The sequence below is a fragment of the Trematomus bernacchii genome, unplaced genomic scaffold (assembly GCF_902827165.1).
Source record: "Trematomus bernacchii unplaced genomic scaffold, fTreBer1.1, whole genome shotgun sequence".
Classification (NCBI taxonomy): Eukaryota; Metazoa; Chordata; class Actinopteri; order Perciformes; family Nototheniidae; genus Trematomus; species Trematomus bernacchii.
In genome coordinates this window covers 4,550,495-4,561,858 of record NW_022988098.1, presented here as the reverse complement: position 1 = coordinate 4,561,858, position 11,364 = coordinate 4,550,495, and positions in this window count along the sequence as shown.

The following is an 11,364-nucleotide window of genomic DNA, read 5'->3' as shown; positions in this document are numbered from 1 at the left end:
ACTTTAAAGCATGTCTGATGATGCAAATTATTCATCATTGTGTGATGTTGGATTTCCATTTGATATAACATTATAGGCTGGCTCTCTTTCAGTAAACTCATATAATACACCCATTTGCATTCTCTGCAATATCTAGTAAGACAGTTATATGTTGCAAAGCAAAACTCAGTCGCTGTGGCTCTCTGTCTAGAAGAGTGGATCTCCAGTGCCCAGATGTTGATTGACAGGTCTGGGCTTTGTGGTGCAATCACACAATCTTCGATTAGTCTCCTGTGACAACATGATCGTTCTCGTTCCTTCCTTTTCTTGTGAAGTATCCACAACTGGTGTTTAATAAATGACTAGCAAAATAATATCACACATATAAAGCAACAGGCTTGTTATCACATGTATTTTTGTCAATTATTTTCTTAAACACTTCTTCACTTTCATAATAACTGATTCCAACTACTGATTAACCCTTAAGGCCCTGACACACCAAGCAGTCACCAGAGAACTCGCTGACGCCGACGCCGACTGTTGCGTCGACGTGTTCTCCTGCGTCTTGGCCATGTGTCGCACCGGAACACACCGCAAAGACTTCAGCCGAGCACGTACGAACTGCGCATGCGTGAGTGGCAATAACTCTCCTTACCAGCAGGCGGCGGTAGTGTGTATTCGTCATTCAAAAGAGGCAACAACCGGAAGACAGAGAAGAAGAACAGACTGCGTGATCTAAACAAACAACAAATAGCGTGTGCGTTCCATTTTCACTCTCGTCCATCGAAAACATATTTTGTGCGGTACTGGAACTATCAGCCATTGGAGTGTTGCTTGTGGAAGACATTCTCAAGCAACCGTTTCGCTTCTCATGCACTGATTCGCTAGCTGAACAGCCAATCAGAGTGATTTCTTGGTCCGACTGCCTGTGTCCGACGCACGGCCGATTCAACATGTTGAATCGGCCATGCGTCGGCCGTGAAAGGCCAAATAAGGCACCAAATTGAGTTTGGGCGACAGGGCACGCTTCGTCGTCCGACTAACGAAAACGGCCGATTTCGGCCTGGTGTGTCTGGGCCTTACCCGGGACATGATTGGGGTTGAAAAAGCAATACAGGAACAAAAAATAACATACACAATCCCTTACAAATATTGTCTTTTTCTCAATTCCCAACAATAGAGATAACACATATGATGTGAAAGTGTTTGGAAATACTCTTTGATAGATCACATTCAACAAATAAAAATGTCCTTTTTTCTTTGTGTGATTCTTTGACGTTTTATAAAACCTTGGGTTCCATTCCTTTGAGTGAATTGTTTAGAAATTCTTAATAGTTGGTCAAATAAGTGTTACTGACACATATTATGCTTCACAGATTTGGCTTTGTGTGCATTCTGCCTCAAGAAATACTGATGAGGAAATTGAATTATATTCTGTCTCATACTACTGCTTCTGTTCGTGTATAGAGATGTCCGTAGACACTGAGGAAAAATGTCAGTGAATGTCATGGAGCCCTTAGGGAGACTTGTATCCTGTGCTGACAATGATGGACAGAGGAGGGCAAAGCCACTGATGTCTGGCATTTGTTAAACCTGCACATTAAAACTGCCACTTTGAAAAATCCGCTGCCGTCCCTTTTATCTGCACAAGGGACGAGCCTTTGTGCCGCCTCGGTGGGTAGCCTAGTAACAGACCGGAAATCAGCTCATTGGGACAGCTATCAATGAAAGCTTTTCAAAGCGTGTGCCGGAGCCTGCAACCGTGTCCCATCCCAGTGGCCTGTTTCCATGACAACCACTCCCTCCAATCCACCTGCGGGTGCCGGCAGCCAAGTGAAAGAAGTCCTCCGAGCCTGAAATACCACTGACAAGGTCAACACCCCGCAGGTGGGAAAGCACTAAAACATCGTGTACGCTTTCAAAGGTGTGGAGCGAGAAAAGCTGCATCTCTGCACTGAAGGGGAAGGAGAGTGGCACAGATTGCTCCGCAGCTGCAGCTTCATGGCTCTTTGTCTTTCATCATGCATGAGGTAAACTATAAAAACTGCAGAGACTGGACAAATACTGTCTGAGCAAAAGAAAGTGTAATTATGCAAATATTTGCCAGTTCTCTCAGCCTATGGAGGGACTTTTCCTCACCGTTCTCAGCTGATTTCTTACCTGCTACAGTCGCTGAGAGAAATTAATCAGAATTTAATCTCCATACAGTGAGAAGGCAGGAGGACAGTGTGACCCAGAACCTCCTGAAGCTCTCCCTCCACTTAAACCTTAAAAGATTGAGAGCCTGGTTTGAGAGCAGAGGATAAACCAAAGTGAGGGTGAAGGAGTAGTTGACCTTTGAGCACTGAGGAATGAATTAAAATGAGATCCATCACTGTTCACCTGCATACACCGCTGACAACACAGCTTTTTCTCTTGGTAATGAAACTGTTTGCTCAATTGTGTTTTGAGGGAAACATATTTTCTCCCAGATTACAGTCCCAGTTTTAATTAAACCTTGATCTGATAAGTTAGGTTTAGAAAAGGTCACGTTTTGGGTTGAAATAAATAATTTAGGTACGTATCTGAAAGGTGCCCTATTGTGCTTTTGGAAATAGGCACTACCAAAGAGAACGAAAATGGAGATATTTAAGACTGTAACTTTAAAAATTACAAGATCTAACACTTTGAGGATAAGCTCTAACCATCCTGTTGTGTGGCAAATGTGCAACACACAATATAATTGTCATGAACAGGACTTTTCTTAAATGTTAAATATGTAACCTCACAAACTATGCAACCTCATCAGTCCATGCTTGAGCTACTTAGCCTAGGAAGTGACCCTTGGTTTTTCTACTGTAATGTTTTATGAGTTGTGTTTACAAATTACATTACAGCAGACAAAAAGACTGTTTTAAGCAATCCTTAACACTTGGTCAACAGCCTGCCCAGGAGAATATTGACAGTCAGTGAAATACAACACAGTTACTTGGTAAATACTGTTGTTTATGACCAATCGAGAGTTTCCTGACAGCAGCTAATCCATAAACAAGACAGGCCTCGTTCTATTGGTGGTAAACCTCACAGTTCCAGCCATCAGATGAAACCATTCGCTGCCTGCTGACTGTACTTAAAGGGCCCATGTCATGCTTTTCCGGTTATTACCCGTCCCCTTGTGTGTTATGAAGGTTTGTATGCATGTAAACGGTGTCACAAACCCTCAAAGTACACCCTGTAGCGAGTAAAACTCTAACACAGAAAATACCTCCCCAAAACGCCTCGTTGGAGATACGTCATTGTCCATTTGATTCTTCCATTTCGGACCAATCCGTGGAGCCGTTACGTTACGTCCGCGGAGCCGTTAGAGCACACTGTGCTCACAGGGAGGGTGGGGGCTGGAGCTATTGGAGCTACAACGAGCCGTTAAAGGCAGAGAGTGAAATTCAGTGAATACACGTAGTTTACAGAGATGCTGTATGAGAAACCAATGTGAGTTTGGAAAAATGCACAATATAAATCTATTCTAGTAGACCTCAACAATGGAATTATGATCAGTGGAAATGGCCATGACATGGGCCCTTTAAAACTGTCTGGCAGTCAGACGATAGAGTATACAGATACAGTAGCTGAGTGAGTCCCACGCACGGCTTATACTGTTACTCCTGCTATCTAATATTAATACCAGCCTCTTAAACACAAATAGCTGCTCCACCTACTCAATGCAGAGGGAATATAAAATGAGGATTAACTTTCAAACATCCTCTTCTGATTACACCCTGACATGCATCACCCCACACAAGGTCACATCTGACAGCAAGCCGGTGACATGTTCCTCTTCCTAATTGACAGGTGCTTTTCCTCTCACAAGATTACTCCCCGGTGGGGGCAAAGGGTGAAGTGATGATGTGTAAGTACTCCTTCTTTTCTTGTCTTCAGGGGAGGTTTGTGAATGTATGAAATGGACAAACTAGTTATGTTTTTACAACTAAAACTATGCTGTTTTATCTGTTTCCTACATTTTCTCCTGCTGAGGTTCAGTTACAAGGAAATTCCCTGTGCAGTGTTATATGATATAATAATATATTATATAATAATTCAGCACATTGTATCCTTAAATGAGTAGTTCAACTGTAACCATTGAAGTTGAAATTGTAGTTTTATTTTACAATCTTAACAGACCTCGCCAATGCTGAGTACATTCATAGGTACATTTCACGTTGCGGGAAAAATAAAGGATGGCAGCTAAGTGAATGAAACTGAAGTGAGACTATTTGCCTTCTTATAATCGACACAGCTCACTGCTTTTAATGGGTCCGAGTACCCTGGCTCCTTGATCCCTGTATTTGGGCAATCAACACCTTTTAACAGAGGTAATTAAGGGTTAGGGCTAGGTTAGATTTAGGTTTAGGGTTAGGGTTGAGCAGTTTGTCCAAGACACTGAGGCCACGTTTACACGGAGACGAAACAGGTTGTATCCGCTACAGTTCTCTATCGTATGGACGGGTCCACGCGAGGCCGTAACGGAACCGCGGAAACGGAGCCCGATCCGATAGCCCTGTGATAACGGCTCCCAAGGTGGGTAGATCTGCGGATGAAACGCTCTGGGGGGCCAAACGGCTCCGTGTGTACGTCCTATACGATCATTTCCTGATAACAATGGCGGGATAGCCCCGCCTCTCCCCACCTCTCCTGCTCACCTCCGCGTCACCCGCGTCATTGCTGATGCGTTTCGCCAACAACAACCACAATGGCGTATCACAGGGTTGACAGTAACTGACAGTAACTTGACATTTTTCAGACTCAGAGGACCGCAGAGAAGAGGGAAGTCCCACACCCACAGCGTCAGCGATGACTCAAGAGGAATCGCAAATGACGCCCACACCCCGAAAAAGAAAGATGGATTTTACAGAGCTACAGCGGGAACTGGTGGAGAAAGAGATCGTTCGTGTGGAGGTGGAGACCGCAAAACTGAGAGCGGAACATGACAAAATTGAGCTGGAGAAGGAGAAATTAAGACTCCAAATTATAATTCTTAAGAATCAGCAAAGAATCACTGAAGAAGACAATGTGTCATTCACCATTCTTTAATCATATTTGTTGTAGCCTACTTGTTTTTATCATAATTTCATGTTAATAGTTCTCCAAATGTTGTTATTTAATGTTCTTCTGTGTGTTTTTTTAATAAAATAGGCTATAAAACGGCCTAATGAAAATATGTGGTCACAATTAATGAGAGCTTATTGAAATGCAATTGCAAAAAAACAGCGTTCATATTACAAATATACAGGGCTATAGGTTGTTTATTATGTGATTGCGGGTAAGTCGTCCACCGATATCTTCACGGATGCCAGGAGCCACAGGGTTCTCATCCGCCTCCAGTACAAATTCTCCTTGCATCGGAAGGGGGATTCTCTTTTTCACCAGACGTTGTGCAGCAGCGCAGTGGCAGCAATGATCACGCAGACGCGCTCAGGGTGCATTCGCATTTCACTGTGGAGGCAGTGAAACCTACACAAAAAAGGCCCAGTTTGTTAAGTTAGAGCAAAAAACAATCTAGCCTATCTACATTAAAAGGCTGGCCTTTTATATATTATAAAAATGACTTACGAGACGAGATCTCCTCGATTAAATCAAAAAGGGCTTGTCTGCCGAAACGAACCTCTCTATCAGGTCACTGTCCGAATAGATGTCCAGTGGGTTTGTTCGATCACGGACGACTCTTTCTCTTCTTAATGCCCTTTCATTGTTAAACCTGTAAACAAGACGCCCTGCCATCGTTATTTTCCTTCTTGCCTGTTTTACATTACTATGGATACTAGTCTGTCTGTCCGATTTACGCCTGCTCAAGGCTACTAGACGTAAAAGTTACACCCGGGCGCAACGCATACAGGGCTTAAGTCTAAGTGGTGCACTAGTCATAACTTTAGTTTGGTCTTAACCTTCGGTTCTACGTCGGACGTAGAGTTACGGCCAGCTTACGCCCAGCTGGTGCACTCCACTCCATGTAGTTCTCCGGAGAATAACCAGAAGGGCAACCAGGCAACCATGGCAACCATGCTCGGGGGTCTTACTCGCTGCTTTTGGTGTATATTGTGGCGGAAGTACAGCGCCACTTACAGGCCCGGCATATGTACTACAGCGTCTCCAGCGGGTCGAGCGGTCTCGTGTGGTTTCTTGAGCCGATTCCGTGTGGACGGAAGACTTTTTTGATATCGAATTCGGTTCGTTCTCCGTTTCGTCTCCGTGTAAACGGAGCCTGAGAAGGCATGTATAACTAGAGTTGATCAATTAGTCACATTCGTTGTTACAGGGAGAGTGTGGGTGTGACATCACACCTCTTCCCGCCCTGCAGAGACAGCACCTGTATGCTTGTTATTATTCCCCAATTCTCACACGTACAAACATATATTTAACTACTCACAAAGTGCTTGTTACACAGCGAGCATTTGATGGCTGGTGCTGTGCAGAAGGTGGTAAAGTTGAAGCTCCTGGATTTGCCTGCCGGCCATCGACTTTTGTTGGTAAGAATAATTTAATTTGTATAGCAAAAACATCAGCTTTGGAGCTTTTCTCAACGTAATCTTCTTTTGTTTTCCATTAGCAAAAGATGTGGATAGTACATGGTACCTGTTTCTTTTTATTAATACAACCTAGGTCATGTTTCAAAGCTACCTTAGCTGATACTCAAAGGTGTCACAACACTGCAGGCCACTGATTGGTCAGAAAGAAGCATCACTAGCTTGACATGGGACACCCTGTAGAACAGACATTTTTAAATACCCAAGCTACCAACGTTTTTAAACCCCTCCAATTAAAAAAATGATATCCTGCAAAGCTATATTGGACACTATGTACACTACGCCGTACAATTGAGGAAGTGCAGACCTTTCTCTGCTTGTTGCCATTGAATTCTCACATTGAAGATGATCTCACGGCAATTTCAGGAGACGCTGCTAGGTCAAGTAGAGCAGAGCGGTGCATGCAGGTACACATGCCTAACATGGTAACACTTTACCTGCTGAACATCAGCACATTAGCGATGTCATTGCAAGCATGTTAGCAAGCTGACGTTAACTTATAGCTCAAAGCAACACTGTGCAATAGTACATCCTCTAAATGTTGATTCAGTGACTGTAGACCTATGCTGTAGACTCATGGTCTTGATGAATTATGCTTACATTAGTTTTCATCATTGGTGCATACCATTGTTCAACACCTGCTAGTAAATATTTGATGTGCTGGCACAGTTCGGAGGCATGGAAATCCTTTCCTGGAAAGGTAAACACGAATCTTTAGAAAGATATTAGCATAGTGCGCTTGAATCATCTTTACAAAAAAACAACCAGAATGCAAACAGCCTATTCCAAGAATGGTCACTCATCAGTGAAATGATCATGACAATGGTGATAAAACAAACATCTCAGTCTCTGCAGCATGGAGGCATGAGGCTATTAGTGCCACCAGTGTCAACAAAACATGAAATCTCTTTGAAGAGTAATGGGACATCTCTCGACAGCCTGGAGAATCCAGTCCACAGTCAAAGCTGGCATTGTTGTTTATTCAAGCCTTTTCTAACACATAAATTAAGTTTGCGCTGTGAGGAATACAATCACCTGGAAAGAATATTAGTTTGTCAAGGACTGCATTGTGATCAAATCAAATCAAATTAAATCAAGTTTTATTTATATAGCACATTTATAAACGATTTTTGGTCGAGCCAAAGTGCTGTACAATTAACCTTATTGCTTCTATACCTGGATACTGGAGGAGTACTGTGGGAAAGATAACAGAAGTCTGGAAACACAATGCATTTCAGGATTATGAATAATCTGTTAAATGCATAATGAATTGTTGCAGGGATTGTTCTGATGTATTCTCCCAGGGCCCAATTAAACAGCTCTGCGTTCTGCCTGCAGAAACTGTTGGTGTGAATATGTGTTAAGTCTCGCTGCCTCATGCTTATTCCATCTTCTGTCACGGTGTCTTTATTCAAACAGGCATATCCAGTGCTCTGTAGTTACTGTATGTCATAACAATCCATGGGAAACAGAATATACAAGGCTAATAAACAAAAGACTATTTTAGTAAGCACATGCGATGGGTAAACAATTTTACAGACAACGCTCTGCTTTGTATGACATGAACGAAAAAGAAAAAGATACAATGGCCTCAGCCCATTTCTCTATTGATTACTCCATAAAAACTGTACAAACATTGCATTATATGTTCCTATGGGCATTTTTTATTACAACAAAGGAAAGCCAGCAGATGTGTATGGTAGTCAATTTCCGCCACTAAGAGAAGCAAATGATCTTGTAAGTCATTTTTATCTCAGAATAATGACTGAGCATCTCAAAATAATGAGAATTCTCAATATTTGACTTATATCTAATTTCTATATTTTTCTCCCCAGTGGCAGCTTCCATAGATTTGAGCCTGGCATAACAATGTTATCTTCAGATGTTGGCCTGACCTTATGCTGCTTCTGACTTTTTCTGCTGTACGATGGTGACATTAGAAGCAGGTCAGAAAAGGTCGACCATCTGTTGACATACAGAACCCAAACGAGTCCTGCCTTTATGAAGACCTTTATTAACATCAGAACATGAGAGACAGTGATAAGAAAGTATTGATTTTACCAATCCGGCCTTTCTGAGCTTAAATGGATTAATTGATCACGATTCATGCTAACCTGACATATTTTGAATCTGGTAAAGTCTTTACTTACATGGTAAAAGGTCATGATTTTTCATTGTGTTTCCTTTTTTACAGTATTTTAAAAAAAAGCTCTGGAATGTCTGTTTTTAATCCCTATATTTGTGTATATTCACCTTCTTCCCTTGTGTCTGCCCTATCCAGCTATGTCTTTTATATGCGAGTAGTTCTGCTTGTATTTAAGTCCTTGTCTTTTGTTAATCTTTGTGAGATCCTTGAATGTCGTCCCTTGGAAAGTCCTGTTCAGTTTTGTCTAGTCTTGCCCTTCCCTGCCATGGATTCATGAGGTAAAAATGTATATTTCGAGGTACCACTGTGCTTAAGTCATGGTTTAAGACTCTTGTCTGATTAACCTGAGGAGCATGCTGTTTCAGGTCAAAGACAATTATTTTAAAATTGAATTTCAATTATGGAGAACAGTAAAATTAGAGACTGTCATTTAAACATTTTAACATATTTAGCTCCAGGCAATAGTAAATACTTTCACAAAGAATTGTACATGTTATGCAAGGAACAAAATAGAAATTGCCTACCATAGTTCAAATGCTTTTTCATATTTTTCCATTTTCATGATGATGACATTACATTAAAGGGCATTCATTGCTGTGCGTTGTTATCATTCTGCACTGCAATTGGCACAAATGGACTTCTTATTGACAACCCATTTTAATGTGCATGCTTCAGAATGTAGTGACAGCCCGGAGAAATGTGGAGGCAGTTAAAATGCATGATCATTACTGAAGAGGTGCTGAAAATGAGCAGTGAACGGTGAGTACACAGACTACACACACTGTTTCTGTTACCACTGCTGACAGTTACAGAGGATGTGAAACCCCATGTTTTTATAGCTCAGTGAACCGAGGGTTTCTGGAGCTGCTCATAACCCGTGACTGACAGGTAGTGCTACTAAAACACATGAACTGATCAGCAGGATTTAAATACAATAACTGAGTTTGACAAGGCAAAGTGAACATGTCTTTGGAACAAACAGAGAGCCTTTTTTTTTGTCCTTTAGACAGAATAATGGGTCCTGCTGAGAAAGTGCTCACTGATTATAAAACCCTATTCAAAACACCGAAACTGACACAAAGCTGGATAAGTGGAATTAGACAAAGGGTATTGATTGGAGAGTTCAACATCTGAAAAAGATGTGCATTGATTGCTGCAGACGTTATGAACTACTGTCATAGCCCTTTACCTTCATTGTTGAGGATTTGTTTGCATATTATATAGAACATAACATTATATATTTTTGTTTGATCTTTTATTGGATATCTTTACTTTAAATGTTTACTGTTTTTATGATATTTTATTTTTATTTGTATTGCTTCTTATTTTTTTTATATATTGTATTATTTTTTTATCTTTTATTTTAATAAATTGTAATATGGAACAACAGAACCCAATTTCCCCCAGGATAAAAAATCACTTTTATGCAAGCCATGTTGCTCTTTGTAGATGCTTATGTGTAAGGAGAGACAGTGGAATATGGTTAACATTATAACTAATAGATATCACCATGAAACATCCCTATTGGATTAATCAGCTTTGTTGAGACAGTTCATTTTTGTATTGAAAGTTTTCTGAAATGTCGTTATATTCAAATATAAATATGTGTTCTTCCGAAGGCCGGTACTGTTGACATTTTAGAATCAAAGGTGTTTACAGAATACTTTTAGATACAGTGTCTCTCTGTATCAATGCATAAATGGAAACACATTAAGAAATGTTTCTGCTCAACATGACCTTCTCTGCGGTGGCACAACCAAGCAGCCAATGGTAAAGCTTTTACTTAGGACAAGTTTTAATAAAGAAATACAACTCTTGTTTAGCTGTGTACAGTAAAGTAACCTGTGTCTTTGTCAAACTTTCTAGCATTCCCAAACTCAGAGTGAAGAGCTAAATCTGTTGTGTGCCTCAGGATGCTGATAAACACCTGTGAGCCTTGCAGCAGATGAACGAACCCAGGAGTCCCATGGGTGAATTGTTATTCCACTCAAAAGTTTGAATGTTTTGTTTGTTAGTGTGCTTGAAACTTTCTTATTAATGTTTCTTACCTTGATAACCTACGGCAAGGTGGTGATGTTTTCGGTTTGTTTGTCAACTACATTACGGAAAAACTACTAGCCTGATTTTCATAAAACTTGGTGGAAGGGCATAGAGTGGGCAGATTTGAAAATGGGCCTGATACACGCATTATATTTCACTGTACTGCACTTCTGGTTAGATGCTGTAAGACTGTGTTTTGTTGTCTCAGCACTTGTACTATGCAATGACAATAAAGTTCGATCGAATCACTTCTGGTTACAATCCAAGATATGGCACTGATTTTACAGAGGTCTAAACTCTTCTAGTGCCATTCTGGTTCTCGATCGTTTTCCAATCCTTACTTTTTCCACTCCGTTCCAAGTCTCTACATACATCTGCGTCTCTGTTTGTTGCAATGCCTTTGATGGCCTTTGAACTCACTGGTATAATCAGAAAAATCCCCTTTGTGCTCCTCTGAGGTCAACTCATTATAATCATGCCTACTCAAGCTGACAAAGGCAGGAGAGGGAAACCTTTGATATATCCTTTGTTCTCCACTGTCAGAGCAGACGGAGAGCATCCAGTGGGCCTCACTCCTCACAAGGAGAAGAAGCATCGCAGCCAATTTGAGGCCGAGTCAATCAGCACAGTAGCAGAGGGAGT